General features: G+C 38.9%; 1 long non-coding RNA gene across 1 annotated transcript in view; it reads left to right on the top strand.

Annotated features, from left to right (window-relative positions):
- The window catches only part of LOC309635148, a 136,646-nt gene that overhangs the window by 46,270 nt on the left and 63,559 nt on the right, over positions 1-26,817 (top strand). The window contains exon 3 of the long non-coding RNA XR_014248661.1: positions 402-1,706. This is a non-coding gene — a long non-coding RNA (uncharacterized lncRNA). The remainder of the gene's footprint in view (positions 1-401; positions 1,707-26,817) is intronic.

Raw genomic sequence — 26,817 nt, 5'->3', positions numbered from 1 at the left:
GGACCATAGAATGCATAACACCAAGAGTGAATCCTAACGTAAACTGTGGACTTCGGTGACTATGATGTGTCAATGTAGATTCATCGGTTGTAACAAATGTACCATCCTGATGGTGAATTTGGTAACAAGGGAGGCTATGCACATGTAGGGGCAGGAGTGTGGATGGGAAATCTCTCTACCTTCCTCTTAATTTTCCTATAAATGTAAAACTGCTCTTTTAAAAGCCCTGAAAAGTTTTATAGGAAGTCAAATATATAATGCATTTAAATTTATAGGGTGAGGTTTTGTTTAAAAGGTATGAATAATAATAATAGTAATAATAATGATACAGATAAATCCCATGAAAAGCATTTTATAGCAAAGCATAAAATAAAAGTGGATTCATATTTTCTTATCTTTAGCAGAACTCCCGACATAATGAAAGACAGTAGAAGAATCCAGGACTTCTCTCCCTTCCTGTCTTCCTATCGCTCCTGTGATAGGAGTGAAACCACCAATGCGAACCTTGGACCAGGCTTTTCAGGTACCATCCCAGGTCAGGAACTTGTTAGGCAGGTACCTCGCTTTCCATTAAGGCAGGCAACCGTACCCACAACCTTTGAAACCCTGGGGAACACTGTGGCAACAAAAAGACCGATTAGTCTGAGGACAGTTCTTACAGTTCCAAGCTCAAAGATGGAGATTGTTGCCCCTTTTAGTGTACTTTTGCAATAACATTTTTCCATGGGAAAGGTCTCTCTTTGTGAAGTCAATGTGAATAATTCACCTATTTCATGATTCACATAGGAGCGACTTTTCCGAAAAGTAGCACTTTTGTTGAGTTGCACCTAAATCATAACAACATAAAAATTCTAACAAGAGTACATGTTTAACAGAATCATCTTTCTTTCATCACGTCTCTTCTGTCACATCTCTCACTGTATGAATTGTAAGCTACTTCAGTATGTTATTCAAGTGAATCATAGATTATCCTTTTTTAAATACTTCTTACATGTAAGGAGATATATCTCTGAGATATTTTTTAAGTCACCATTTACTCATTCAACTTTAATCAAAGACTTACTATGTTCTAGGCTACAGCTGCAGTAAAGCCTCAAGGAATAAATAAGCAAAAAAACCACAAACAAATACATAAATCAAAGCAGCTAACAGTTATTAGATGCCATGAAATGGTGTGAAGTCTTGAATACCCATCATTTCATTTAATCCTCACAATCACCCTATAAAGCAGGTATTAATAGGATCCTTGTTTGCTACATGGGCAAACTGAGGTTCAGAGTGGTTAAGTCACCCACCCAACCTGGTAAAGGGCAGAGCCCTGGTTGGTTCTACTCTAGAATGTGTGCTCTTAACCTCCACACAATGTCTTCCATCATCTTTACTCTAGGATACTACTAAAAACTCTATTGGAGGGTACAAATGTGCTAGCAAGTAATTTTGGTTTTTGTTTGTTTGTTTTGTTATTAACATTTTTATTCAATTTATTTAAACTAAAAACATAACCAGGTCACCTATTTCTCCCACCCCCTACCCTTCGCTTCTTGCAACCGCCAACCTGTTCTCCATACCTATAAGCTTTTCATTTTGTTTTGTTTTTAGATTCCACATATAAGAGAGATCATATAATCATATGGTATTCATCTTTCTCTGTCTACTTTTTTCATTTAGCATGATGTCCTCAAGGTCCAGCCACATTGTCATGAATGGTGAGATTTCATTCTTTTTTATGGTTGAATAATAGTCCACTGTATAGTTAAACTAAAATTCCTTTTATTTGTGCATCGTTTTTATTGAAGTATAGTTGATATACAATATTATATGTCACAGGTGTACAATATAGTAATTCACAATTTTTAAATATTATACTCCATTTATAATTATTATTATAAAATATTGGCTATATTCCTTGTGTTGTACTATATAACCTCGTAGCTTATGTAGCTTCTTTTATACATAATAGTTTGTACCTCTTAATTCCCTACCCCTATATTGCCTCTCCCCCCTTCCCACTGCCCACCGATAACCACTAGTTTTTTCTCTATATCTGTGTCTGTTTCTTGTTATATTCACTAGTTTGTTTTATTTTTTAGATTCCACATATAACTGGTATACAGTATTTGTCTTTCTCTGTCTGACTTCACTTAGTGTTATGCCCTCCAAGTCTATCAGTGTTATTGCAAATGGCAAAATTTCATTCATTTTTATGGCTGAGTAGTATTCTATTTTATATAGATATAGATACATGTATTCCATTGTGTATATATACATACAACATCTTCCTTATCCATTCATCTGTTGATAGACATTTAGGTTGCTTCCATATCTTGGCAATGGTAAATAATGCTGCTATGAACACTGGGGTGCATGTATCTTTTCGAATTAGTGTTTTCATTTTTTTTCTGGATATATACCTAAAATGTCTTTATCCATTCATCCATTGATGGACACTTAGGTTGTTTCTATATCTTGGCTACTGTAAATAATTCTGCAGTGAACATGGGCATGAGTGTATCTTTTTGAATTAGTGTTTTTGTTTCTTCAGATAAATACCCAGAAGTGGAATTGCTAGATCATATGGTAGTTCTAATTTTAATTTTTTGAGCAACCTCCATACTGTTTTCCACTGTGGTTGTACCAATTTATATTTTTGGTGGAGTCTTTAGGGTTTTCTGTGTATAATATCATGTCATCTGCAAATAGTGACAATTTTTACTTCTTCCCTTCTAATTTGGATGTTATTTATTTATTTTTCTTGCCTAATTGCTCTGGCTAGGACTTCCAATACTATGTTGAATAAAAGTGGTGAGAGTGGACATCTTTGTCTTGTTTCTGATCTTAGAGGAGAAGCTTTCAGCTTTTCACTTTGAGTATTATGTTAGCTATGGGTTTATCATATATGGCCTTTATTATGTTGAAGTACGTTCCCTCGATTTCATAAGTGAATGTTGAATTTGGTCAAGTACTTTTTCTGCATCTATTGAGATGATCATATGATTTTTATCTTTCATTTTGTTAATGTGGTGTATCACATTGACTGATTTGTGGATGTTGAACCATCCCTGCATCCCTGGAATAAATCCCACTTGATCACGGTATATGATACTTTTAATGTATTGTTGAATTCAGTTTGCTAATATTTTGTTGCGTCTTTTTGCATCTATGTTCAAATTATTCTGTGTTCATCTAGATTGTTCAAATCAAGCAAGTAATTTGAATGCATCAAGAATGTACAATGTGGGACTTCCCTGGAAGTCCAGTGGTTAAGACTCCGCACTTCCACTGCAGGGGGCACAGGTTCAATCCCTGGTTGGGGAACTAAGATCCCATATGCCACATGGTGTGGCCAAGAACCCTCCAAAAACCTAAAAAACAACAAGCAAACAACAACAACAAAAAAGAATGTACAATGTAATACTGGAGCACAGCAGAGGGAGAGAATAACTTGTGCTGCAGAAGTGAGAAAAAAAGATATTATTATATTGGGGTTGCTGGATAAAGAATGAAGGACAGACATTGCAAGCAGAGGGGAATTGTTTTCAGACCACAAAAGGCATGGTATTGTGCACTAGTGATGGGATTCAGTGTGGAGGTTATAATGAAAAGTAGGCAGAGGCCAGATTGTTAAGAAGTCTAAATGTGCAATATGTTGAAGAGTTCCTTAAACAGAGATATTAAATGGATTTTTTTCCCCCAAACAAAGCTGTTTGTAATGCAGTGAATGGACAGAAACAGTGATGGTTGGGCAGAATGATGACCTTTGTACCGTCATTTATTTATTTATTTTGTTTCTGAAGATATTGTTTCGGAAGAAAGAATGAGATTTATGTCTTGTGGAAGGAGTTGTATATAAATAAAAGATAATGACATCTTCCATGTATTAAGAGCCTACTGTGAGCTAGTTGCTGTTTGAAACTTTGCATATGTTATTTTACTTAATCCTCAAAAATAGTTTTGCAGTTTTGCTGCATTTGTATTCTGTTGATAGATGTCTATGGAAAAAATCCCCATTTTATTGATGAGGACTTGGAGGCTCTTAGAGTTTAAAACACTTGTCCAAGGTAATTCAATTCTAAGTAGCCAAAGAATGAGTTCTAATTACATTCTGAACAAGGAAATTAGATGATATTTGCAACCTTTCAAATGGCTTTATTGAGATGTATAAATTCTGGTATGTCTGGTTTTTAGAAAGTCTAAATACTTTTTCAGTCACACTTAATATTTGGTCAGTGTTGATCAGGATGGATTTTTAATCTTCTCATTTTTAAAAATAATCTTGCAATTAGAGTATATTCATATTACCCTGCACTCTAAGGGAAAATACCAATGACAAACACAGAACAACTCTCTTAGCTTAATAGCAACCTACATAGCAAATCTAAAGAGATTGTGTAGTACTATCACACAAACACATTTTTGATATTGATTTCTGGAACCATGCACTGTCTGCTTGCCATTCTCTTCAGTGGGAGTTCAGGGAGCATCCAGCCAAACTAAAATAGATTTTGTAGAATCAGATTGATTTTTTTTGGTATTTGCCCTCAGTGTAGTATCATTTCTCATATACTTGAGGCTGACCTAAGTTTGGGAAATTTGCCAATCAATTGTTCAGACTTCTTTCTTTATTTTATAACCCATAGGATACTATTGACCAACACAGGAAAACATCTGTTGTAAAGAAAGCCAAAAGCTACTAAGAACTTAATAATAGATGGTCACCTTGTCCTTTTTATAGGCACTCCAGAGTTGAATGTTAAATTCAATCAGTCCAGTTATCTTTAATTAATTACACTCTTCTGGAGGTTGATGCCTCACTTTGTCCAAAATTTTACAAGGTAAATAGGGTAATTTGCCTAACAATTCCAGGATTTGGAATAGAGCTGGAGAGAGGCGTGTTAACAGATACAGCACGACTCTTTTTCACTCCTTCGCAGAAGGTTGAAGTTCAGCCAGAGGTCTTGTTTAATAGGAGTTTTTAGAGGATATTTAGTGAGGTCCCTATTGGAATGTTATCTGTATCAAAAACAACCGTACATCATTTGGTAATCATGGGCAAGTTTCAACTTGGGAAAGACCTTGTGTTGATTAGCTTTATGTAAAATGGAGAGGTCCCAATTTTGAGGATGCCAACATACTTCTATCCTATCAAATCCCTCATGTCAGGCGGGATTATCTGGTGGAGGAGTGGAGGTAGGGGAAAGGGAGAGAAGCTCTGGAGCCATCCCTGGACACCAGGAGGTTTTCACACATCCTTCTTGGCTAGGCTATAATATGAAGGGCTGGGCTTCATGGTCTCCAGAGTCTCTTAAAGCTTACAACACTCTGCTCCTAAGCTCTGTCACTTGCTCTCTCTGTGTGAACGCTGGCCAGCGAATGAATGGCCAGCGAGAGTTCCCAACAGGGCCATCTGCTGCTGTTGTCATTGAAGGCAAGGCTGAATTCTTCAGCTCCTTACATTCGAATGCAGCTGTACCACTCCTGACAGCTGATGGAAGCTCAGGAGGCAGCTCACCTGCTCTGCAGAAATGGCCCAACCACCCAAGCTGGGCTGCAGCTCTTCATTTTTATTATTTTAGTTTATATAGCAAATCTGCTCTGGCCTGCTAATTCAGGGGCTTTCAAACATTTGGAGACACAACCCACAGTAAAACACAAGAATACATTTGATACATACCTAAACACTAACACACAACTTTTACAATATTTTCACAAAATAACATTTTGCCTTATTCCATACGATGCCCTCTGATATTTTCATCTTTGATATCGTAACCCATGACAGATTATGACCTACAGTTTGACAAGCATTGTTCACACTATTTTAACTGGATTAGGCATATGTTTTTATTTCATTTTCTCTTCTCAAAGAGAATGTAAACCCTCTAAGAGCAAGAACATTGCACAAGCACGTCCTTGTATTAAATATGGCAAATAAATACAAATTCATGATAGAAACTAGAGGTATTTCCTTATTGTCTGTATTACTGCAGCACTACAAAAAGCTAGCCTGCACCATCTTGAGGATCCTTTCGTGTCATCCATATCCTAGAATCATACCTGAAATTCACAGACTTAGAGCACTTTCACCCAGAAGTCAGGTTTTATTTCCAGGAAATAGGCAGTAACGAAGTTTCTCACCATTCCTAGCATTCACTCTCATTCCTGCTCAGTCATATTTATTGAACTTTAGCTTACAGCAATTTTCCCAGGGTTAGGCATTTATTACATATAAATTTTCTATTAAAAAAACTTAATTTGTGTACATACTTTGTTGACTGAATTGTATATATCTTTTTTTCATGCTTTTCAGAACTAAATATATTTTTTTTTAATTTTTTTTTTTTATAGAGACTGCAGCTTTTAAATTTATTTTATTTTTATTTATTTATGGCTGTGTTGGGTCTTCGTCTCAGTGCGATGGCTTTCTCCAGTTGCGGCAAGCAGGGGCCACCTTTCATCACGGTGCGCGGGCCTCTCACTATCGCGGCCTCTCCTGTTGCAGAGCACAGGCTCCAGACACGCAGGCTCAGTAATTGTGGCTCACGGGCCCAGCCGCTCCGCGGCATGTGGGATCCTCCCAGACCAGGGCTCGAACCCATGTCCCCTGCATTGGCAGGCAGACTTTCAACCACTGCGCCACCAGGGAAGCCCCCAGAACTAAATATATTTTTAAAGGAAACCTAAAACATTCACTTGTTTTTAATGATGATTATGATTGTTGGTGTGTACTTTTATGGTACAGTTATATAAATTCAGTAGTTTCAAAGCAACCTCCCAATATTTTTTCATAAATCTTAACTATGAGTTTCTCAAGAGTTTTATACACAGGTAACAAAGGGCTCAGCATGTTTAAATTCCTTGCACAATGTCAAACTAGGCATAGGAGAAAAATATCCAGGATTTCAGACTTCTAATAAAATTCTTTAAATAAATAAGCCTATTTTATATTAAGGTGCTTGATAAGGACTTGAATTAAATATATTATAATTTAAGCTTTACAGTGTTCTGAGAGTGTGACTGGCTATACTGTGTTATTAAGGAGAGAAAATACACAGCATCCCTTCATAGACTGTTCCACAGCCACAGACTGTATTTTTGTTTTCTTAATTCACCATTCACCCATCATTCATTCATTCTTTCATTAGGTTGTCCACAAACTTATGTCAAGTGTTGACAATGTTGGTTGGCACTTGGCAAAAAAAAAAAAAATTGGTTAAAGGCAACTAAAGATATACAAGACATGGTCTTGGTCCTTAAGGAACTTAAAAGTCTACAAAGTCATAAATCACTATGATAACAACTGCCAGTTGGTGGTACAGCCATTACCTGTGCCATGTGTGTCAAGAATTCAAATAACCAACTTAATAAAGTCAAATGGTTGTGGAAAAGACTAGGAAGATTCTGAAACCACTTTGAAAAAAACAAAGAACCTTTGAAGGGAAAAGTCCAACAACCTTCCAAACAGAACCATTAGTCTATAGGAATTTATTTTCTCTACTATAGATGATGACTACACAAGATGTATACTGAACATTACTAGGAAGAATATGGGAAGCGTATGATAAGAATGGAGAACTTGGGTGAATAACATACTAGAAGCCTTCATGTAAGAATGGAAATCCTTTGTCTTGAAGTAGTTGTTAAATATCCATGAATTTTTGTTTTAATAAAAGTCAGGAAATGCAGACAATAGTCTTGTCACAATTAATCTTACTGTAAGTCTCCATGAGAGGAATGTATGTTAAATCTTTATTGACAGATGGCTTTGACCAATGAGAATGCATAGATATTGAAAGGAATTTGGAGAGAGGGACATTGGGAAACACAAGAGAAAACTCGATCCCAGTTCAGTTGACAGATTCTAATGACATCAACTGTGGAGAAGCAAATGCTGAGAAACAAGAGCTTCTGGAGGAGTACACTCAATAGGTTCAACCATTAAAACAAACTTCATTCTACTAATTGCTCTTAAGGCATAGAAAACAAGAAGACAGAGGCCTTCTGGGATCTCATGCAAAGTTGTCATATGCTCTCTCTGGCGCTATCTCAGTATGACAGTGAGAAGAGAGAAACAGAAAACAGTCACGCAGATACTGCTAGAAGGATGCTTACCCAGCTAGAAGACTAATTCACTGGGAGTTCAAATAGCTCACCCAACGTAGTATGCTAAATCAAGTCCCACATGGGGAAATGGAACCTGGCTATCCGATGTCCTTATAATGTGCAATTCTGTCTTTTTTTGTTGGAAGAAACTCATGAAATCCAATTGCAAGTCTTAGAAATGATTTATTTTAGCTTAAAGCTTAATATCAATACCATGGAGAGTTATTAAAGAACGACCACCTTCCAAAGAAATAAATAGATAACTCAAAAACTAAATTCAAATGCCTAAACAATTTTTAAAAATCAAATTTTGTAGTAATAAAAAATAACAAGAAGCTATTCTTTAGTTTAACAGTATTATTATCATCATTAACAGCCAGTTTGAATGGAGATTCAGGGACATGGGTGTTCAAACTTGCTGATTTCTGGATAAGTTGATAACCTGTATCTAAATAAAAATGTTTATTCCCTTTCTTTTAGCAGTTCTGCTTCTAAGAATTTATTTAGTCCAAGAATGTGACCATAGATGTGCTCAAACATTGATCTATAAGGGTGTAGGATGGCTTATAATGGAAATAATACAAAAAGGGAACAGAACAAATGTCACTTATTAAGGGGCTGATTTGGCCTATCCTGGTACCTTTACATGCTGAATACCAGCCCACTGCCTCCACCTTAGACCCAAGATACTCCCCACTTTATGTCACCATCATCTCTTAACTGAACTACTGCAATATATCCTAGCTGGTCTTGAGATCTTCACACTTGTCCTCCTCCAGTACATTCTTCAATAGCAGCGACACTGATCTTAAACTATAAATCAGATCATGTCATTCCACTGCTGAAAACCATCCAAGGGCTTTCCACTGTGCTTGAAATAAAATCTAAACCGATACCACCACTTCAAAGTCCCTGCATGAAATGGCCCCAGTTACTCTTGTTTGTGTGTATGCATCCTTTGTTGTTTGTTTTATGTTGAATTATAATTTATAAGATATAAGTGTATAATGTGATGAGTTTTGACAAATGTATTTACCCATGTAACACACACCCCTATCAGGATATAAAACATTTCCTTCACCCCAGAAAAATACCCTTCTCAGTTAATCCCTGCCCTACTCCCTAACTTAGGGACTACTGTTATGATTTCTATCATCAAAAATGAGTTTTGCCTGTTCCAGGATTTCATATAAATGGAAGCACATGGTATCATCTCTTCTGTGTCTGGTTCCTTTTACTCCACACAGTGATTTTTTAGATCATCTATGGTGTTGCCCATAACAGGATTCCGTTTTATTGCTGAGTAGTAGTTCATTGTATACCCCAGGTATTAATCTCCTGCCTACCTTTAACTGCATTTTATGATACTCTTCTCTGTACTCACTAAACTCCAGCCACACTGATCTTTGATTGGTTCCTTGGACAAGCTTCTTTTGAATCCTCAGGGTCTTTGCATCTGGTGTTCCCTCTGCATGGAATGCACTTCCTTCATTCTTTGCATGGCTGGTTTCTTCTCATTATTTTAGGTCTCAGCTGAAATTCCACCCCCTAGAGAAACCCTCTCTGACTAGGCTATATAAAGCACCTCCACAGAAGTTCTCTCTGTTACTCTTACTCTTTTCTTTCTGTTATAACACTGATCACAATTTGCAATTCTTTTATTTATTTTCCTGTTAACTTGTTCTATGCCTTCCTTTCCAGAATACAAGTTCCCTGAAGGCATATAAAATGCCTCTTATTCATTGATTTATCCCCAGCACCTAGTGGAGTGTTGGCATATAAAAGATGTTCAATCAATTTTGGGTAAGATTAACGCGATTCAAATAAATAATTACCTAAATGTGAATCATTATTTGAATAGCCATTAAAATATCCTTGAGGAAAAATATATAACGTCATAGAATATTTAGGTTAGAAGGCAGTTCAGTAGGTAGATTACGTAGCAGTATACATGGTATAAACTCATTTTTGTGAAAAGTAAAAATTACATATGTCTGTGTATAATTAACATATTGTTGAGTGGCATAATTTTTATCTTCTTCCTCACATTTCTTTTTTTGATGTGGACCATTTTTGAAGTCTTTAGTGAATTTGTTACAATATTGCTTCTGTTTTATGTTTTGGTTTTTTGGCCACGAGGCATGTGGGATTCTTGCTCCCTGACCAGGTATGGAACCTGCCCCTCCTGTATTAGAAGGCGAGGTCTTAACCACTGGACTGCCAGGGAAGTCCCCCTCACACTTCTTGTATTTTCCAAATTCTGTGCAGTGAATGTTAATAATTTTAATACTTGAAATTAATAATTTATTTTTAATCAGTGCCTCCGTCTGGAGCCCAGTGCCATGCTGACATCCATGTCTTCCCGTGCCTAGATGGCATCAGGCAGGCATAGGCTGAGCCCAAATTAGAGGGAGTTCATTCTGTGTATTTTGTGGTGGTATCAGGTGGTCTTTTAAGAATCAGAGAAGTCAGGAAGTGGCTCCAAGTAAAATCTCTTCTTCTATTACCAAGCTTTTGTGTAAAAGGCCAGCTAGTAAATATTTTAAGCTTTGTGGGACATTTGGCCACTGATGCAACTACTCAATTCTGCCTTAATGTGAAAGCAGCAAAATATAATCAAATGGGCATGGCTGTGTTCCAATAAAGCTTTATTTACAAAAACAGGTGGTAAGCTGGATTTGGCCCAAGGGTCTGCTTTTCTGACACCCTGATTAGTGTAACATCTCAAATTTTATTTCCTCATTTTTTTTTTCCTGACTATTTAGTGGAGTCAAACCATCTGGCTTTACTATTTGCAGGCAGTGTGCTCTGTTGAGCATGTTATTTAACCACTGTAAGCTTCCATCTTCATGCCTGTAAAACAAGGATAATAGAAGCTTTTTGACAATTAGATAAAATCATCCATGTAAAGGCACCCAGCCCAGGGTCTGGCATAAGTGCTCGTTCTCGTTATCCTCTGTTTGCCCCACATCCATTCTCCATCCTGCTCTGCCTGGTGCCCGCAAGACTGGCCCCTGCAAGTGGCATCACCGTGTCCTTCTTGCTGGCTGGCTGCCAGTTGAGTTCACCCAGTAGCCCAATAGGAGACACTGGCCAGAGGCGACAGGGTGGGAAGAAAAAGCGGGTTTGAGGTATTTCTTCCTCTCTCCCTAGCTATTTCAGCACTGCCCCTCTGTCAGCAGCTGGGTGTCTCCCCAAGTGTATTCTGTCTTCAGCTGACACCCTGACTAAAACACTGCTTTTGTGTTAGGTGTGATGAGGATAATAGTAACTAATGATCATGGTGTCATTGTTGTAGTTATCAAGTGTTTTGAAAATTTTCAGGTCTAGGTTTTGAATTTTCTGTTTTTCAGTATACTATCCATTGTCCTGCTTCTATATCTTTCCAATGTAATTTCCATCAGCTAATGCTGTGACATGTGGTAATTGGTTATGGTGGCTAGGAGGTCACCTAGGGAGGTCAACTAATTTATTGTCTTGCTTCAAGTGTGAAACAGAAGGACAGACAGGAATCTACACCACTGTGCCTTTCATCCCCTTCATGTAGGGAGAATTTAAATATGGTAGTATAAGCCCATGATAAATTTTCCAATAGTATGGAAATCACTCAGCACATAGAACAATGTATACATTCTCATGTCATTCTTCTTCCAAGTGGTGGACAGGAATAGGGTTATGGACAAGGACAGCGTAACAAAAGCATGATAACTCAAGACAGAGCTGGGAGTCCCAGACCAGGTATTTAGAGAAGTAGTCTCAGGTCCATGGCAGACAAGTATGACAACCCTCCAATAGACTGGGCCCTGGTATAGGGGCTCTGAGCTAGGATCACCCAGTAGCCCTCTCCCTGCCACCTTCCTGAAGCTGAAACTGAGCTGACTACCATTCTGGTTCGTTGGGGCTATTCATATTTGAGCTCTCCTAATTAGCTCCAAATATTTGGATTAGGTGTATTAGCACTGTGCTCCTTCCATTTTCCAAAAGAAGCCTAAGAGAAACTGTAATTTTACCACTCTCCATTTTAAATAACAAAGTACAGAACTGAGCTGAATTTGACTTTCATTTCAATTACAGTGTTGAATATATCTGCAAACTGACCAGAAGGTCTCAAAAAAACATTGTATTTTGTCATTTATAAAATGAAACTTTAAGTGATCATTTTTGTGTACACACACACACACACACATGCAAATATATATAATACATATGTATTTACTTTGCCAGCTGAGTTTTCTAAGAAATGATTTTCCTTTACCCTGAGATACTTCCAACCTTTTTGCATTAAAGTAGTCTTTCTTTTGAAATTAAAATAGTGAGGATAATAACAGCATGTGCCAGGCATGGTGCTAGGTGCTTTGTCTGCATTTAGCAGGTAATTTATGTGTAATTCTCAGGAGAAGCCTAGGAAGTGAGTACAGCTGTCATCACCAATGTAAAGAGACTAAAACTGAGGCACAGAGTAGTTAAGCATCTTCTTCAAGGTCTGGATACAAAGTAGATAGTCTGACTCTACAGCCTAAACTTTGTTTCTTTTTTTTTTTTAACATCTTTATTGGAGTATAATTGCTTTACAATGGTGTGTTAGTTTCTGCTTTATAACAAAGTGAATCAGTTATACATATACATATGTTCCCATATCTCTTCCCTCTTGCATCTCCCTCCCTCCCACCCTCCCTATCCCACCTCTCTAGGTGGTCCCAAAGCACCGAGCTGATCACCCTGTGCTATGCGGCTGCTTCCCACTAGCTATCTGTTTTACGTTTGGTAGTGTATATATGTCCATGCCACTCTCTCACTTTGTCACAGCTTACCCTTCCCCCTCCCCATATCCTCAAGTCCATTCTCTAGTAGGTCTGTGTCTTTATTCCCGTCTTGCCCCTAGGTTCTTCATGACCTTTTTTTTCCCCTTAGATTCCATATATATGTGTTAGCATACGGTATTTGTTTTTCTCTTTCTGACTTACTTCACTCTTTATGACAAATTCTAGGTCCATCCACCTCACTACAAATAACTCAATTTCATTTCTTTTTATGGCTGAGTAATACTCCATTGTATATATGTGCCACATCTTCTTTATCCATTCATCTGTTGACGGACACTTAGGTTGCTTCCATGTCCTGGCTATAGTAAATAGTGCTGAAATGAACATTGGAGTACATGACACTTTTTGAATTATGGTTTTCTCAGGGTATATGCCCAGTAGTGGGATTGCTAGGTCGTATGGTAGTTCTGTTTTTAGTTTTTTAAGGAAGCTCTATACTGTTCTCCATAGTGGCTGTATCAATTTACATTCCCACCAACAGTGCAAGAAGGTTCCCTTTTCTCCACACCCTCTCGAGCATTTATTGTTTGTAGATTTTTTGATGATGGCCATTCTGACCGGTGTGAGATGATATCTCATTGTAGTTTTGATTTGCATTTCTCTAATGATTAATGATGTTGAGCATTCTTTCATGTGTTTGTCGGCAATCTGTATATCTTCTTTGGAGAAATGTCTATTTAGGTCTTCTGCCCATTTTTGGATTGGGTTGTTTGTTTTTTTGATATTGAGCTGCATGAGTTGCTTGTATGTTTTGGAGATTAATGCTTTGTCAGTTGCTTCATTTGCAAATATTTTCTCCCATTCTGAGGGTTGTCTTTTGGTCTTGTTTATGGTTTCCTTTGCTGTGCAAAAGCTTTTAAGTTTCATTAGGTCCCATTTGTTTATTTTTGTTTTTATTTCCATTTCTCTAAAAGGTGGGTCAAAAAGGATCTTGCTATGATTTATATCATAGAGTGTTCTGCCTATGTTTTCCTCTAAGAGTTTTATAGTGTCTGACCTTACATTTAGGTCTTTAATCCATTTTTAGTTTATTTTTGTGTATGGTGTTAGGGAGTGTTCTAATTTCATTCTATTACATGTAGCTGTCCAGTTTTCCCAGCAGCACTTATTGAAGAGGCTGTCTTTTCTCCACTGTATATTCTTGCCTCCTTTATCAAAGATAAGGTGACCATATGTGTGTGGGTTTACCTCTGGGCTTTCTATCCTGTTCCATTGATCTATATTTCTGTTTTTGTGCCAGTACCATACTGTCTTGATTACTGTAGCTTTGTAGTATAGTCTGAAGTCAGGGCGCCTGATTCCTCCAGCTCCGTTTTTCTTTCTCAAGATTGCTTTGGCTATTCGGGGTCCTTTGTGCTTCCATACAAATTGTGAAATTTTTTGTTCTAGTTCTGTGAAAAATGCCAGTGGTAGTTTGATAGGGATTGCATTGAATCTGTAGATTACTTTGGGTAATATAGTCAATTTCACAATGTTGATTCTTCCAATCCAAGAACATGGTATATCTCTCTATCTGTTTGTATCGTCTTTAATTTCTTTCATCAGTGTCTTATAGTTTTCTGCATACAGGTCTTTTGTCTCCTTAGGTAGGTTTTTTCCTAGATATTTTATTCTTTTTGTTGCAATGGTAAATGGGAGTGTTTTCTTAATTTCAATTTCAGCTTTTTCATCATTAGTGTATAGGAATGCAAGAGATTTCTGTGCATTAATTTTGTATCCTTTTACTTTACCAAATTCATTGATTAGCTCTAGTAGTTTTCTGGTAGCATCTTTAGGATTCTATATGTATAGTATCATGTCATCTGCAAAGAGTGACAGCTTTACTTCTTTTCCAATTTGGATTCCTTTTATTTCTTTTTCTTCTCTGATTGCTGTGGCTAACACTTCCAAAACTATGTTGAATAATAGTGGTGATAGTGGGCAACCTTGTCTTCGTCCTGATCTTAGTGGAAATGGTTTCAGTTTTCCACCATTGAGGACGAAGCTGGCTTTGGGTTTGTCATATATGGCCTTTATTACGTTGAGGAAAGTTCCCTCTATGCCTACTTTCTGGAGACTTTTTATCATAAATGGGTGTTGAATTATGTCAAAAGCTTTCTCTGCATCTATTGAGATGATCACATGGTTTTTCTCCTTCAATTTGTTAATATGGTGTATAACATTGATTGATTTGCATATATTGAAGAATCCTTGCATTCCTGGGATAAACCCTACTTGATCATGATGTAGGATCCTTTTAATGTGCTGTTGGATTCTGTTAGTATTTTGTGGAGGATTTTTGCATCTATGTTCGTCAGTGATATTGGCCTGTGGTTTTCTTTCTTTGTGACATCTTTGTCTGGTTTTGATATCAGAGTGATGGTGGCCTCGTAGAATGAGTTTGGGAATGTTCCTCCCTCTGCTATATTTTGGAAGAATTTGAGAAGGATAGGTGTTAGCTCTTCTCTAAATGTTTGATAGAATTCGCCTGTAAAGCCATCTGGTCCTGGGCTTTTGTTTGTTGGAAGATTTTTAATCACAGTTTCAATTTCAGTGCTTGTGATTGGTCTGTTCATATTTTCTATTTCTTCCTGGGTCAGTCTCGGAAGGTTCTGCATTTCTAAGAATTTGTCCATTTCTTCCAGGTTGTCCATTTTACTGGCATATAGTTGCTTGTAGTAATCTCTCATGATTGTTTGTATTTCTGCAGTGTCAGTTGTTACTTCTCCTTTTTCATTTCTAATTCTATTGATTTGAGTCTTCTCCCTTTTTTCCTTGATAAGTCTGGCTAATGGTTTATCAATTTTGTTTCTCTTCTCAAAGAACCAGCTTTTAGTTTTATTGATCTTTGCTATCATTTCCTTCATTTCTTTTTCATTTATTTCTGATCTGATCTTTATGATTTCTTTCCTTCTGCTAACTTTGGGGGTTTTTTGTTCTTCTTTCTCTAATTGCTTTAGGTGTAAGGTTAGGTTGTTTATTTGAGATGTTTCTTGTTTCTTAAGGTAGGCTTGTATAGCTATAAACTTCCCTCTTAGAACAGCTTTTGCTGCATCCCATAGGTTTTGAGTCGTTGTGTTTTCATTGTCATTTGTTTCTAGGTATTTTTTTATTTTCTCTTTGATTTCTTCAGTTATCTTTTGGTTATTAAGTAGTGTGTTGTTTAGCCTCCATGTGTTTGTATTTCTTACAGATTTTTTCCTGTAATTGATATCTACTCTCATAGCGTTGTAGTCAGAAAAGATACTTGATACGATTTCAATTTTCTTAAATTTACCAAGGCTTGATTTGTGACCCAAGATATGATCTATCCTGGAGAATGTTCCATGAGCACTTGAGAAGAATGTGTATTCTGTTGTTTTGGGCTGGAATGTCCTATAAATATCAATTAAGTCCATCTTGTTTAATGTATCTTTTAAAGCTTGTGTTTCCTTATTTATTTTCATTTTGGATGATCTTTCCATTGGTGAAAGTGGGGTGTTAAAGTCCCCTACTATGATTGTGTTACTGTCGATTTCCCCTTTTATGGCTGTTAGCATTTGCCTTATGTATTGAGGTGCTCCTATGTTGGGTGCATAAATATTTACAATTGTTATATCTTCTTCTTGGATTGATCGCTCGATCATTATGTAGTGTCCTTCTTTGTCTCTTGTAATAGTCTTTATTTTAAAGTCTATTTTGTCTGATATGAGAATTGCTGCTCCAGCTTTCTTTGGATTTCCATCTGCATGGAATATCTTTTTCCAACCCCTCACTTTCAGTGTGTATGTGTCCCTAGGTCTGAAGTGGGTCTGTTGTAGACAGCATATATATGGGTCTTGTTTTTGTATACATTCAGCCAGTCTATGTCTTTTGGATGGAGCATTTAGTCCATTTACATTTAAGATGATTATCGATATGTATGTTCCTATTACCATTTTCTTAATTGTTTTGGGTTTATTATTGTAGGCCTTTTCCTTCTCTTGTGTTTCCTGCCTAGAGAAGCTCCTTTAGCATTTGTTGTAAAGCTGGTTTGGTGGTGCTGAATTCTCTTAGCTTTTGCTTGTCTGTAAAGCTTTTAATTTCTCCATCAAATCTTAATGAGATCCTTGCTGGGTAGAGTAATCTAGGTTGTAGGTTTTTCTCTTTCATCGCTTTAAATATGTCCTGCCACTCCCTTCTGGCTTGCAGAGTTTCTGCTGAAGGATCTGCTGTTAACCTTATGGGGATTCCCTTATGTGTTACTTGTTGTTTTTCCCTTGCTGCTTTTAATATTTGTTCTTTGTATTTAATTTTTGATAGTTTGATTAATGTGTGTCTTAGCGTGTCTTTCCTTGGATTTATCCTGTATGGGACTCTCTGTGCTTCCTGGACTTGATTAACTATTTCCTTTCCCATATTAGGGAAGTTTTCAACTATAATCTCTTCAAATATTTTCTCAGTCCCTTTCTTTTTCTCTTCTTCTTTTGGGACCCCTATAATTTGAATGTTGGTGCATTTAATGTTGTCCCAGAGGTCTCTGAGACTGTCTTCAATTCTTTTCATTCTTTTTTCTTTATTCTGCTCTGTGGTAGTTATTTCCACTATTTTATTTTCCAGGTCACTTATCCGTTCTTCTGCCTCAGTTATTCTGCTGTTGATCCCTTCTAGGGAATTTTTAATTTCATTTATCATGTTGTTCATCTCTGTTTGTTTGCTCTTTAGTTCTTCTAGGTCCTTGTTAAACGTTTCTTGTAGTTTTCTCCATTCTATTTCCAAGATTTTGGATCATCTTTACTATCATTATTCTGAATTCTTTTTCAGGTAGAATGCCTGTTTCCTCTTCATTTGTTAGATCTGATGGGTTTTTGCCTTGCTCCTTCTTCTGCTGTGTGTTTCTCTGTGTTCTTATTTTGCTTAACTTACTGTGTTTGGGGTCTCCTTTTTGCAGGCTGCACATTCGTAGTTTCTGTTGTTTTTGGTGTCTGTCCCCAGTGGCTAAGGTTGGTTTAGTGGGTTGTGTAGGCTTCCTGGTGGAGGGGACTAGTGCCTGTGTTCTGGTGGATGAGGCTGGATGTTGTCTTTCTGGTGGGCTGGTCCACGTCTGGTGGTGTGTTTTGGGGTGTCTGTGACCTTATTATGATTTTAGGCAGCCTCTGTGCTAATGGATGGGGTTGTGTTCCTGTCTTGCTAGTTGTTTGGCATAGGGTGTCCTGCACTATAGCTTGCTGGTCGTTGAGTGGAGCTGGGTCTTGGCTTTGAGATGGAGCTCTCTGGGAGATTTTCGCCATTTGATATTACGTGGAGCTGGAAGGTCTGTTGTGGACCAGTGTCCTGAACTTGGCTCTCCCACCTCAGTGGCACAGCCCTGATGCCTGGCTGTAGCACCAAGAGCCTTTTGGGAGGTCTGAGGTCTTCTGCCAGCGTTCAGTAGGTGTTCTGTAGGAGTTGTTCCACATGTAGATGTATTTCTGATGTATTTGTGGGGAGGAAGGTGATCTCTGCATCTTACTCTTCTGCCATCTTGAAGCTCCTCCCCCTAAACTTTGTTTTCTGATAGTAGATTGCAGTTACTTTTTGTCAATGCTTTTAGTTTGGAAAACTTTACCTGTCTTGAAATTCCAGCACGTGGGAACCACTAGACTCTCCTTTTTGTTGGCCATATCTGCTCCTGTGTTGCACATAAGCCTGATAGAAGGGGATAGTGTGGGCTGACTTAAGGAGCCCCGTCTGAACCACTGCATTTCCCGAGGGGTCAGCACAGTGAAGGACTGCATAGGCAGGTGAGAGTGACATGACCACAGAGCTGTCCACAACGTCATTGACCACAGGAACAAAAGGGCCAAGGAGAGGCATTGCAGTTCTCATGACACCACAGTGGGGTGTTATTTCATTGGTGCTATCGCCACCCCCATAGCAAAGAACACCACCCTCACCATAAGAAAGCAAACCTTCCTGAAGCAGCACATTCTGAGAAAATATGGCTGCAATCCAGGAAGCTGTTTCCAGAAACCACGCCACGCTGAGAGCCCTCACCCCAGCTGGAAAGTCTGGTTATTGTTTGGATCAGCTTGTAAGGTCCCCATGGGACTCCCCTGCTCTCTATGATAGTAGCAATAGAACACAGGCTCTGGGAAGCAGGGTCTCTCGTGCTGCTACACCCCTTACCTAACATCGGGGCAATGTATTCTTGACAGGCATGATGGTGTGAGTATGAAAGTTGAGTTGTCTCAATTGGTCTCAATTGTATGCTCCAGAAATTTACCCTAAGAGAGTAAAGGTATTCTAGCTGAAGCTTTTCCTAGAGTCAGGGCTTGAGGGGAATTTGGAAGCCATCTACTCCATCCTGCCAGTACCAGAAGTACACTAAACCACAAATAAATAAACTGAAAACCAAGCAGAATATTGGTTCTCCAGTTACACAGAAACATGAATCATCAAACCAGTGTGTGTGGTGTATGTGTGTGTGTATGTGTGTGTGCATGTATGTGTGTGTGTTTGTGTGTGTAAGGTGTCAGAAAATCTTTCTATTCAGTCATCATCCACATGGGTCACCAAAAGGTCAAATCTATACATACGCAAATGCCTACAAGGTATATATGTGAGGACAGTTCTTTGGTTTCCAGTTCTGTGCTCTCTCCTGGGGATATACCTCTCTTTATTCAAATCTAGCCATGCTGTTTTTCTTGCTACACCAACAATGCACTGCTCAAACTGTTCTTTAGTGTTTGCTTTTAGTCCACACCAATAATGTATTGCTTGAAGTTGTTCTTTTTTTTTTTTTTTAAATTTTTTACATTTTTTTTTTTCCCCTAGCTTATGTATTTATTTATTTATTTTTATATTTATTTTTGACTGTGTTGGGCCTTCGTTTCTGTGCGAGGGCTTTCTCCAGTTGCGGCAAGCAGGGGCCACTCCTCATCGCGGTGCGTGGGCCTCCCACCATCGTGGCCTCTCTTGTTGCGGAGCACAGGCTCCAGACGCGCAGGCTCAGCAACTGTGGCTCACGGGCCCAGTTGCTCCGCGGCATGTGGGATCCTCCCAGACCAGGGCTCGAACCCGTGTCCCCTGCATTAGCAGGCAGATTCTCAACCACTGCGCCACCAGGGAAGCCCCTTGAAGTTGTTCTTTAATGTGTCTTTATTATTAATAGTAGCTACGATTGACCAAGCTCCTGCTGTGTGCCAGCCATCATTCCAAGGAATTTACACATATTATCACGTTAATTTATTATAACAATTCCATGATGCAGGAACTATATTCCCATTTTATAGATGAAGAAATGAAGAACTGAAAATTTGTAACTTCCCTAAGGTCAGGGCATCAGGAGCAGAGTTGGGATTTAAACTAAGAAGGTTTTTCTGGCTCCAAGATTCACTCTCTTTCCATACACCAAGGCTCCCTCTTTTCAAGCAGGTGTTCTCCAATATGTGTGTAATTATTACACTTCTGCTTGCTACACAGCAGCTCTGGAGGTATCTTGCCACCTCCCTGCCCCACAGTCCTGTTCAGCGTGGGGACCTAGTCACAGGACCAAGCCGGGATGCTTGTTGCTCAGCAGAATTGATAAAGATTCTAGCTGCAAGGCCTTACATATCTGGTTCTGCCAGCTAGTGATAAATAGGTGTTAACAAAATTTATTTTTAAAGTTGCTTAAAGAAACAAGTTTTCTCACTTTGCAACCATAGAGAAAGTTAGTTGGTAGAATTTTAGTTTGAGAACTCCTGTGTCACAAGGAGAGCATCTTGATTTTGGTGCTTTAGTTTCCTGTCAGTTCCCTATTGGGCAGTCTGCTCTTATGGTAGAGAGTTGGGCTCCAGATCTGTAAAATCTAAGGAAAATTTGGATAAGTGGAGGGTTTCACTGAGTCGGGTTGATCTTGGCCTTCTTCCAGGCACAAAATGGATTTCCTAAAATGGCCCACACTTCTGGTCATAGAGCAAGTAACCTGGATAAGAGGCTTGAGAATTTTTGATGATGCTTATGTCATGCTTAAATGGAAGATTTTACTTTAAGTTTGGAAATATAACCTAAAAGCAGACTTCATGATGCCTCTTGAAATTTATTTCAACAGACATCTATTGAGCATGTACTATGTGTCAGACCTGTTGTAGGTGCTGGAGATAAAGCAGTGAACAAGCTGATAAAAGTCCCTGTGCTCATGGAGATTATGTCTTGCTGCAGGAAGACGGGCAATAAACAAATAAGTAAAACATACATCAGATGGTATAAATACTAGGGAGAAAAGTAAAACAGCAAAGGCTGGTGAGGGGTGATGGGGTGGGAAGGATATTACAATTTTTATTAGGGCGATCAGGTAAGGCTTCACTGAGAGAGTGACATTTGAGCGAAGACATGCAAAAGCTGGAAGAGTGGCCATGTGGATATTGGAGGGAAGGGTATTCCAGATAGAGGGACAAACCTCAAGGCCCAGAGAGGGTGCCAGGCATGTTGGAGAGTTGGCAGGGCAACAAGCATGGACAAAGAGAGCAGTGAGAGAGTAATAGGTGAGAGAGGCAGTGGGCACAAATGGCCTTGTGAGCCGTGGTATAAACTTTGGCTTTTGCTCTGTATTGAACAAGACACTGGAGGGTTTTAAATAGAGAAAGTAGTTCCAAATTAACAAGATTTTCTGGCTGTGGTGTTGAGAATAGATATTATTGGGAAGAGCTGCTAATATTAGTGTATTCATTTTCTATGCTGTGTAACATATTACCACAAAGTTAGCCGCTTAAAAAATACGTATTTCTGATCTCACAGTTTCTTTGAGTCAGGGGTGTGGGCACAGCTTACTTAGCTGGGTCCCCTGCAGGCAGGAGTCATGATATCAGCCAGGGCTGAGGCCTCATCTGGAGGCTCGATTGGGGAAGGGTCCACTTGCAAGCTCCCTCAGGTTGTTGACAGAGTTCATTCTTTTGCAGCTATAGGATTCATATAGATGTCTTCTTCAAAACTAGCCATGGTGAGAAAAAAGAGGGAGAGAAAGATTGTGAGAGAGAGAAAGGGAGAGATCCAGACTCTAGAGCAAGTCTGTTAGCAATATAGAGTCTTATGTAACAGAACAGGATTGTGGAGTGACATCCCAGTACTTTGCCAAAATGCATTGGTTACAAGTGAGCCATGGGCCCCATCTACACTCAAGGGAGGGAGAAGATTACACAAAGGTATGGGTACCAGGAGGTGGGGGAGCATGGAAGCTACCTTCCAGTCTGTCAGCCACAGTTAAGAAAAAACAATTAGGAGGCTCTTCCAACAATCCAGGCAGGAACTGTAAGACTCAGACTGGAATAAGTAAAGAATCCATTATATAAGATTTATTGGTTCCTTTGGTGCTGATGATGGCTTGGACTGGACATGACGAATTTGGAAACGATAAACCAGAGAACTTCATTACCTTCTCTGGGCATCCTTTGGTCTCACTCAATCTCCCCTGTCTTACCTGGTGCTTCACCATCAGGTCTATAATGGCCTTGCCTGAATGATAATGCCCATCAGAGTTCTCCACGCCATCCTGTCTGAGCCAGAACCTACACTGCCCCAATCCCCCTTCCATCTCAGAACCACTCCCAGCAGCCATTTGGGGCCAAGTATTCCTATGCAGCAGAGGTCAGGGCCCAGTGTGGGGCTCTGGAACTACTTGCTGAGTCTGATGGTAGGCCTTCTCTACTCATGATAACCTTCTCTGTGTGGCCTTGAGTCAGAGCTCGCCCATCTTCAGGGTCTCCTCCTCCTGGTGCCACCTCCCCTATGCCTGGATACCTGTTCAGAGTTATTGTCTTAATGCCCTCCTCCTATAACTGGCATCTTCCTTAACCTCTTCAGGCAAGTTTCTTTCTGGTTTCCTGTACTATATTCCAAGGATTCTCAAACTAGGGTCATACCACCACCCCACCTTAGGATCTGATTTCCTTCCCTAAGTTCCATCTGGTGTTCCTGCCTGTACCTCGGAGGATTGACAGCTTCCTGTTCATGTTTCCCAGAGTGTGGCATTGTGGCCTCTTGCTGCCTCTCAGACCAGCTCCTCTAGCCTGTCCAAGACTCTTCTTCACAAGTGTTTTTACACTAAGAGTAAAACTGACTCATTGTTGGTAAACAGCAAGATAACCACACAACGAAAGTTGCCCCTTGAGGGTCCAGACTCAAGGTTTAGTGAGATACTATTGCAGAGTTGATAAATGAAATTAAGAGTCCTTTCCTGTTTTTTATGTTTTCTGAATCCACCATGATGCAAAATCACATCACTCTTCCACATTTTGGCCTCAAGTTCCGTTGTAAATCTGAGGGTGCTTATTTTATAGGGTCACTCAATAGCTCAACACAAAAGCTTTGGGCTAAGATTTCTGGTCGAGGTGTAAAGTAACCTGAACATCTCTGTCCCTGCCTCAATCACGGCCAGAATTGTTATGAAGCCATCTGGCTTTTTTCCTGAAGCTTTGTGTCTTTCACATAAAACAAGTGGTGATTTTTGCACCTCTGGAATTTGGTGGCATTTCTGCGGTGTTCTCTTTGTTGAGGAAATATGCATGACTCTATTCATTTAGCACTTTTGGTCAAGAACTTTCAATTACTCTGCCAGCAAGTCTGTCAGGTCAGCTTGCCATCTCTCCTCTTCCATTTGTCTTCCCCAATTCTCCACACCTTTAAAATTTCTTGGAAATATATTTTTATTAGTCTGTAGACTTAATTGCTTCATGCCCCCACACACCCAGCCTAGAATCTCTGCATAGAGACTGCTCTATCTCATAAAAGCTTCCCACAAACTATAACTCCTTATCTTCTATAGTCAAGAAAATCTCTCTGACCCCACTCCTTTATATTCCCCAGCTCCTCAATCTGTTATCTCCAATCACCAATCAAATGATTGTTTAATATTTCCCATAAACATATAAGACTCAATAGAAACCACTGTGCCAAAACCACCAAAAGTGTATGTCCTGAAGAATTCACATTCTGATGTCACTCTGGTTGTTGTCAACACATCAGAGCCATAGTATCATGTTGGTGCCACAGAAGAGTGCAGTCTAGGAGGGTAGCATTACTTCTAGAAATTTTAGAAAAGACCATTTAGTCAGAATTTGGATCCTTCATAGAACAGTCTGCACTAAGCAGAACCGCCCCTGACACACTGCAGCTCCCCTTTAAGTCAGTGAGAGCCTCTGGGTTCTGTGAGTCATCCTACCCCAGGTTTTTAAGGCTTAGATAGAGTTTTGATAAAAGACAGTCTAAGTTGTTGCAGCTAATTCACTTAACCCTTCCTTTGGAAACATATCACCCCAGAGTTTTCTAGTTCCTGTCATAAAGACTTCCTAATGAAGCGTATAGAAGTCCTGCTGGATGTATAACTAGGCATTCAAATAGTACTGGATGATACAAGAAAAATGTTATAATTGCCTCTTTAAGGAGTTGGAAGGAAATGAGTAAACTAAAGGATATCGACTTTCTAGTCTGTCATACTGACATTTGAGTCACAGCTTACAGTGGGCAAGTTTCTTATTTTCTCTGAATCTTAGTTACCATTTCTGTAAAATGGGGATGATAATACACCACCTACGATTCTTCATAGAATTAAATGTGCAAAAATACCCTGCGGAGTCCAGGCATCTTATAAGCATTTCCCACTTGTGAAGTGGAGATGATGCTTATACAGAATCCACCTGCAAGGTTGCTTATGCGAGCACTTCACATTTGAGAACAGCTAACAAGCTCGTCTCATTGGCCTTTCCCTGTGAACAACACAGATTCAGAATTTGTCCTGCTGTCCTCCTGCCTCACCCAACCTTGGCTAAAGGAAGTGCAATAAAGCAATAATGCTTTAGATCACCTTCTAGCATGTTCACAAAATATGGAACCATGCAGGAACCAGAAGATTCTTAAATCTGCTGGGTACTCATATGGAGGCACCAAAGAGATTTCACAAAAATAAAATGTACAGTATAGCTCAGAAGCCACCAATATGGTCAGACCAGACTCTTTATTCATCTTTTTATGTGAGAAGAACCTTACAGGTGATGTCCAGGATGGCAGGGGAGGATTTCAGAGCTGGACACTTCAGATTTTCTGGACCATGCCAGCCTTCTCAGTTTCTTCTTCTATACCTTCGTGTGGTGGGAAGCCTAGTCTCTGGGTGTCAGAAAGGAGTGTGTTTGTGTGTGAGTATGTATGGGGCTGGCACTGTATTTTATTTAAGAGTAAGATTTAAGAGTATACTAATTTTTTATTGCTGTGTATCCTATTAAATACATCAGCACTCCATATTTTCTACACTAGTATACTTTCTTATGTTATCTTGAAATTACAATCTAGAGAACTTGATTTGTGCCCTATGTATAATATCTTTACGTCATTGAATATTGTACAGCTCCATGAGCAATTTCCCAAATTTCTGTTTTTCTGTTGTTGATTTTATTTTAACCAAGAGGTAAACAAGCAATCTTAAAAAAAATTCAGAATTGTATGTGGGTATCACTTTGATATATAAGTTTTTTTTTTAATTTATTGTATTAACATCTTTATTGCAGTATGATTGGTTTACAATGTTGTGTTAGTTTCTGCTGTATAACAAAGTGAATCAGCTATATGTATACATATATCCCCATATCCCCTCCCCCTTGCATCTCCCTTCCACCTTCCCTATCCCACCCACCTAGGTGGTCACAAAGCAATGAGCTGATCTCCCTGTGCTATGCAGCTATCTGTCTGTTTTACATTTGGTAGTATATATATGTTGATGCTACTCTCTCACTTCATCCCAGCTTATCTTTCCCCCTCCCCATGTCCTCAAGTCCATTCTCTACGTCTGTATCTTTATTCCTGTCCTACTCTACATTCATCAGAATCTTTTCTTTTTTTTTTAAGTCCATGTCCATGTGTTAGCATACGTTATTTTTTTTTCTCTTTCTGACTTACTTCACTCTGTATGATAGACTCTAGGTCCATCCACCTGAGTACAAATAACTCAATTTCATTTCTTTTTATGGCTGAGTAATATTCCATTGTATATATGTGCCACATCTTCTTTATCCATTCATCTGTCGATGGACGCTTAGGTTGCTACCACGTCCTGGCTATTGTAAATAGTGCTGAAATGAACATTGGAGTACATGACACTTTTTGAATTATGGTTTTCTCAGGGTATATGCCCAGTAGTGGGATTGCTGGGTCATATGGTAGTTCTGTTTTTAGTTTTTTAAGGAACCTCCATACTGTTCTCCATAGTGGCTGTATCAATTTACATTCCCACCAGCAGTGCAAGAGGGTTCCCTTTTCCCCACACCCTCTCGAGCATTTATTGTTTGTAGATCTTTTGATGATGGCCATTCTGACCGGTGGGAGGTGATATCTCATTGTAGTTTTGAGTTGCATTTCTCTAATGATTAGTGATGTTGAGCATCCTTTCATATGTTTGTTGGCAATCTGTATGTCTTCTTTGGAGAAATGTCTATTTAGGTCTTCTGCCCATTTTTTGGATTGGGTTGTTTGTTTTTATGATATTGAGCTGCATGAGTTGCTTGTATGTTTTGGAGGTTAATCCTTTGTCAGTTGCTTCATTTGCAAATATTTTCTCCCATTCTGAGGGTTGTCTTTTCGTCTTGTTTATGGTTTCCTTTGCTGTGCAAAAGCTTTTAAGTTTCATTAGGTTCCATTTGTTTATTTTTATTTTTATTTCCATTTCTCTAGGAGTTGGATCAAAAAGGATCTTGCTGTGATTTATGTCATAGAGTGTTCTGCCTATGTTTTCCTCTAAGAGTTTGATAGTGTCTGGCCTTACATTTAGGTCTTTAATCCATTTTGAGTTTATTTTTGGGTGTGGTTTTAGGGAGTGTTCTAATTTCATTGTTTTACATGTAGCTGTCCAGTTTTCCCAGCAGCACTTATTGAAGAGGCTGTCTTTTCTCCACTGTATATTCTTGCCTCCTTTATCAAAAATAAGGTGACCATATGTGTGTGGGTTTATCTC

Source organism: Balaenoptera borealis, assembly GCF_965194805.1.
Source record: "Balaenoptera borealis genome assembly, chromosome: 9".
NCBI lineage: Eukaryota > Metazoa > Chordata > Mammalia > Artiodactyla > Balaenopteridae > Balaenoptera > Balaenoptera borealis.
The sequence above is the reverse complement of the archived record's forward strand: the minus strand, read 5'-3'. Positions and strand labels throughout refer to the sequence as shown.